The sequence below is a fragment of the Pleurodeles waltl genome, chromosome 1_1 (genome assembly GCF_031143425.1).
Source record: "Pleurodeles waltl isolate 20211129_DDA chromosome 1_1, aPleWal1.hap1.20221129, whole genome shotgun sequence".
Taxonomy (NCBI): Eukaryota; Metazoa; Chordata; class Amphibia; order Caudata; family Salamandridae; genus Pleurodeles; species Pleurodeles waltl.
The window spans coordinates 548,377,317-548,384,083 of record NC_090436.1 but is presented as its reverse complement, the minus strand read 5'-3'; positions in this window follow the sequence as shown (position 1 = coordinate 548,384,083).

Below are 6,767 nucleotides of genomic sequence, written 5' to 3'. Positions count from 1 at the left end.
CGTGGCGGTCGGAGTGTTAAAGTGGCTGTCTTTGTTGGCGGTTTCCGCCACGGTCGTAATTCCAAAAATTTTTCCGCCGGCCTGTTGGCGGTCTTATCGCCGCTTTAACACCGTCCGCCAGGGTTGTAATGACCACCAATATCTCTGCCGGAACTTAACCACAGTGGGTCAGATCTTCTCCACATTTGCGTCCCTCTCAAGCCTTTGAGTGAATGTTAACAAGTCATATGCCTTTTCATTTGAGGACACTTACATTAGACCAACCCTACTCTTCAGGAAAGCGATTTTACCAGTGGCGCCCACTACACTTCACTATCTGGGAATCCAAATATACAGGACACCAATAGACTTACTAGAGGGAAACCTACAGAAAGCAATAGCATCCCTCAGATCCCAAATCCGTTTCTGGATTACATTGCTATTGCCAGTGGCAGGCCGATTAGCGCTCGCCAAAACGGTTAATTTGCCACGCATCCTCTATTACTTTGTTAACTTATCAGTGGTGGTTCCCACCAGCTTTTTTCAGTCCCTCAATACACTTCTTATAAAATTGGTGGTGAGTAATGGTAGATGTAGGCTGGACATTGCGAAACTACAGCTTCCCTCAGAGAGGGGAGGAATGGGGGCCCCAAACTTTACAGCTCATTGTTTGGTGGGTTTTCTACTGGCTGGCTGGGCAGAACCTACAGCTGATTAGTTACACACAGAATGTGTTGGCTAGGGGTAAGCTCTACATCATGGCTTGCCCCAAATCTCCCACACCCTGCATGGCTCCCATACTACTGCATGTCATCCTTGCATATTGGAAACTGGCCATGCACTACACTGCATAAACAACAAAATACTCTCCAAACATTTCTGTTAGAAATGGGGTCTCTAGTTGGCAGAGGTAGACACCTTCGTCCAAGTAGGGACCACAATCTTAGTCAGGGTAAGTCACAGACAATCCAAATTATCCTGTGTCCACCCTTTGGTAGCTTGGCACTGAGCAGTCAAGCTTAACTTAGAGGGCAATGTGTGAAGTATTTGTGCAATAAATCATACAGTAACACAGTGAAAACACCACACAGGTTTAGAAAAATAGATAATATGAGTCTTAATCCTTAGAGATAAACAGTTGTTTCTTTGTTACACACAGTACCTGTTATGCGTCAAAAATAATGACACATGGAGACCGCTGAGGAGGAGATGCGTGGTAAGATAAGGTGTGCGTCATATACTCCTACGCGGCACGGATGAAGCATTGCTTCTTTCCATGCTGCAAGGAGCTTGCGTTGTTTTTCGTCACGCAGTCTTGGTTCCTCTCTGTGATGCAGGGATATTTTGATGCCCACTGACTATGTGGGGAAAATCCTTGATGCGCTGCAAGAAGGTACGGGTGCTGCGTCAATCCGGTAGGCGATGCGTCAAATTTTCCATCACAAGACAGGTGCTGCATCGAATTTCCAGTCGATAAAGTCGGGCTGCGTCTTTCCGGTTGGCTGTGCAGTAATTTCTTGGCAATGCAGGAATTGCATCAATTTTGGCAGATGGTGCATCGATTTTTGACACACCTGGAGTTTCCTGAAGAGATTAAGGGGGTCATTACGACCCTGGCAGTGTAAGGCGCTTACCGCCGTGCAGAAGACCGCCAATACACCGCTGCGGCAGCGGTAGACCTCCACAGCTATCATGACACACATCACGGAATCCGCCGAAATTCAGACACCCACACAATACCGCCACACCAAAGGTCAGCGATAAACTGGCGGAAACACATCCTCCACCTCCACGCCAACAGAAACACGCCCATGCTATTACGACCCACAAATCCACGCAGCGGTCTTTCAACAGCGGTATTCCATTGGCGGTACACACCGCTGCGCTCAAAATACACACACATCTCCAAAACACCGCCACATTGGACATTTCGAAATACACACACCTGAGACACATACACACACCACTCCCACACACCCAACACAATATAAAACACACACCCACATCACCCACAAGCCCCTACAACCAGAAATTCTGAGAGAAGGCGAGAGAGAGAGCACAGAATAGACAACCCCATCACACAGAGGCACACAACACCATCACCCACACAACATCCAAGCACAAAATACACCACATACCACTACACTCACCACACTCATCACCACATACACCACCCCACACATCACACACACCACCCCATGTCACGCCAAAGACACCCCCGCTTCTCCGAGGAGGAGCTCAGGGTTATGGTGGAGGAAATACTACGGGTAGAGCCACAGCTATTTGGCTCACAGGTACAGCACACATCAATTGCAAGGAAGATGGAGCTATGGCAAAGAATAGTGGACAGGGTCAACGCAGTGGGACAGCACCCAAGAAATAGGGAGGACATCAGGAAGAGGTGGAACGACCTACGGGGGAAGGTGCGTTCAACGGTATCCAGGCACCACATCGCGGTACAGCGGACTGGCGGCGGACCCCCACCTCCTCCCCCTCAACTAACAACATGGGAGGAGCAAGTCTTGACCATCTTGCATCCTGAGGGCCTCGGAGGAGTCGGAGGAGGAACGGACACTGGTAAGTCAAATCTTAACTATCACATCCCCCACCCTACCTGCATGCTATCACACACCCCCACCCTCACACCCTCCCCTATCACCCAAACCCTCACTAATGTACTAATAACACCAACTACACATCCCAACCCCAAGACCTGCATGACACAACTAACCATGGACACTCATCACTAAAGCATGCCCACTGCACATACCCAGAACACCCCCCAACCATCAGCACACAACCCCACACACAGGAATGCCTGCACTGGGGTTCACGCACACCCAACCTTTGCACACCATTACACACACACATGCAATAATCATGTACTTATACCCCCGCAGGAACCCGAAGGAACGTCACCACACCAGAGGGTCCAGACAACACCACTCCACCCCCAGAAGAGGCCCACAGTGACGACAGCAGCTCTGCCCTACTGGATCTTGATGACCAGCCCGGACCATCGTGGGCCTCAGGACAGTCGGTTCCCCTCGCACAGGCACAGTTCAACACTGACCTTCCACCCTCTGGTAACACCAGCACACCACCCACCCAGTGGGCCCAAACCTCCCTACCCAGGACAGGTCAATCAGCGGTGTGTCCACCACTACAGGGCACCCAGGCTAACCCACCACCCCAACAACAACAGGGACCTGGGGGCAGTGGTAGTGGGCACATGGTCCAGGGGACGGAGGCAAAGGAACACCGGGGAACTGGGAGGGCTGCAGTGCGACAGGCCAAGGGAACCAACTCTCCACGAGGCCCTCTCCATCATGGGAGCATACCACCACTCCCAGGAGACGATGGCCACAGTCCTGGACAAGTTGCAGGAGACCCTGCGTCTGCAGGAGGAGCAGTATTTGGGGTTCAGGGAGGAGCTCAGGACCATCGGCTCCGCCCTGGGCACCATCATAGGGGTGCTGACGGACATTCAAAAGACCTTGAGGGACACCGTGGCACTCCAAGGGGCCCCTGACACTAGCCTGGACGATGAACTGCCCACCACCTCCGCCGGCGCTAGTGGACAGGACGCCCCGCCACAGGACCACCACACCAGCACCCCATACCCTGCAGACGGACAACCACCACGCAAGCGGGCCCTGAGATCCAGGAACAGGACAGAGCAAGATGGCAAGACCCCGCCAGGAAATAAGACCACCCTGATTGTCCCCCCACTGTCCCACTTTGTTACCCTGTCCCAATCGGAACTGCCCCAGCTCCACTTCCAATGGGCAGATGTGCAATGTACCTGTGAGACTAATAGACTGGACTCTGCCATGGACATTCCTCCACCATCACCCGTCACCATTTTACAACCCCCCTTAATTTTTTGCACTTAAATAAACACACTTGAAACACTAAAAAAACTGGAGTCAGTCTATGATTTGTATTTTTCTATTATCAATGACAGTGTCATAATGGGTTACCCATTGGAAGGCTAACATACCAATGTCACACATCACAAGCCCTTCAAGGATGCAAGCAGTTGACACGTAGGTTACCACATTTGTGAAACTGAAATGGAAGGGGACAACTCAGTTAACAAATAGTGAGTGAAATGTCGGTACAGGATAGAGGTAGACGTGTGAAAGTTAATGTAATGTTACACTGGAAAATGTACTCACCTGAGTTTCACTGGAAATAATGCTGTATGACTGACTCCCTGTTGTCGTTTTCTTCTTCCTCAGCTTCATCCTCATCACTGTCCACAGGCTCCAAAGACTCCACAGCTGCAACAACACCGTCATCTGGATCATCCTCCTGCAGAAAAGGCACCTGGCGTCGCAATGCTAAATTATGGAGCATGGAGCAGGCGATGATGATGTTGCACACCTTCTTCGGTGAGTAGAATAGGGACCCACCTGTCATATGGAGTCACCTGAACCTGGCCTTAAGAAGGCCGAAGGTGCGTTCGATAACCCTCCTAGTCCGCCCATGGGCATCATTGTAGCGTTCCTCTGCCCTGGTCCTGGGATTCCTCACTGGGGTCAATAGCCAGGAAAGGTTGGGGTAACCAGAGTCCCCCAATAGCCATACACAGTGCCTCTGGAGTTGACCCATAATATCAGGGATGCTGCTATTGCGCAGGATATAGGCGTCATGCACAGAGCCAGGGAACATAGCATTTACCTGCGAGATGTACTGGTCTGCCAAACAGACCATCTGGACATTCATCGAATGATAACTCTTCCGGTTCCTGTACACCTGTTCACTCCTGCGGGGGGTACCAGAGCTACATGGGTCCCATCAATGGCACCTATGACGTTCGGGATATGTCCAAGGGCATAGAAGTCACCTTTCACTGTAGGCAAATCCTCCACCTCAGGAAAAATGATGCATCTCCTTACGTGTTTCAGCAGGGCAGCCAACACTCTGGACAACACGTTTGAAAACATAGGCTGGGACATCCCTGATGCCATGGCCACTGTTGTCTGAAAAGACCCACTTGCAAGGAAATGGAGCACTGACAGCACCTGCACGTCGGGGGATTCCAGTCGGATGGCGGATTGGTGACATCAGGTCTGGCTCCAACTGGGTACATAGTTCCTGGATTGTAGCACGGTCAAACCTGTAGGTGATGATTAAATGTCTCTCTTCCATTGTCAACGGGTCCACCAGCGGTCGGTACACTGGAGGATTCCGCCATCTTCTCACATGTCCCAGCTGACGGTGCCTACGAAGGACAACAGTGAAGAACCAGTCAATATTCCTCCAGGTATGTATCCACAGTCACACACAAGACTACACCAGACAATGAACCCTTCCTGTATGTGTGTTGAGTGTAGGCCTCGGTATGTGTGATGCAGTTGAAAAAGAATCCATGTGGGCCCCTGAAATGGCGGCTGCCTGACCTCTAAACTGGGACAATGGGATTGTGGGGTAACAGCGCTGGCGTTGCACACCGTCGCGGTAGGCGGTCGTAGACCGCGGCGCACTGCTGCATTGGTTAACATTGGACCCTATGGGTCCCAGGAGCCAATGAACAGGTGCGCTGGCAGTGATGATGCGCACCGCCGCGGACGTCACCACCATTTTCTATCTGTTCAATCACTAGATACCTGACCTTCGACAGGAGAGGACCTACATTGCTAGTGCTGCTGTGACCTCGGTCTGGAAGCGACTATGGCTGCTGCGTCTGGGGAAAGGGCCCCTGCCTTCACTGCACAGGAGTTGGAGAAACTTGTGGATGGGGTCCTCCCCCAGTACATGCTACTCTACGGTCCTCCAGAGCAACAGGTTAGTACACAGGGAGCACGTTGTATGGGCTAGGCCTGGGTGGACAGGGCTGGGGGAAAGAGTAAAGGGGGCAGAGTTCATACTACAGTAAAGAATGGGAATAAATGGGCCACATGGTCAGAGTAGGGAGGTGGCCACTCACATTGATGGTGCAGTTGGTAATGATTGTTCCTCTTCCCTTGTGCATGTCATGTAGGTCAGCGCCCACCAGAAGAGGGACATTTGGCGTGCCATCGCCAAGGAGGTCCGGACCCTGGAGGCCCACCAGAGACGGGGCACCCACTGCCGGAAGAGATGGGAGGACATTCGCCGCTGCAGCAAGAAGACGGCGGAGGCTCAGCTGGGGATGGCCTCCCAACGTGGGAGGGGTGCCCGTCGCACCATGACCCCCCTGATGTTCCGGATCCTGGCGGTGGCCTACCCGCAGTTGGATGGGCGCTTGAGGACATCACAGCAGACACAAGGGGGTGAGTACAACCTCATTCTGCGGACTTTGCGTGCAGTGGAGGGGTCTGGGTGGGGGAGGTGGGCTGTGGGTGTCCCTAGGCCAGGGTGAATTCGGTAGGCAAGGCCCCTCCGTAATGTAGGCCATGTGGCACTCTACCCCACCTCAGAAGAGTGCCAAGGTGAGGTATAGTTGCCCCTGTGGCATCCATGTGCGCAGATGTCCACCATTGCCATGTAGGCCATATCCCAGAAATTGCATGTGCAGAGGCCAGGAGCACGGCGTAATGCATGGGGCTGCTGCGTCTGTCTTTGTCCGCCAACGGTAGCGGTATGCCATGCACTAAAACTCTCTTACTTCTGTCTCCCCCCCTTTTTCTGCTCCCCCTGTCCTTTTGTACATCAGCATCATCAGGTGGAGGTACAGTGGCACCGGAGCACGAGGGAGCTGCATCCCACATGGCCATGGAGGGCCACACCACAGACTCTGAATGCACCAGTGGGACGGAGGGCGAGGGAAGCTTCACGTCGGCCACCGGATCAGCAACCAG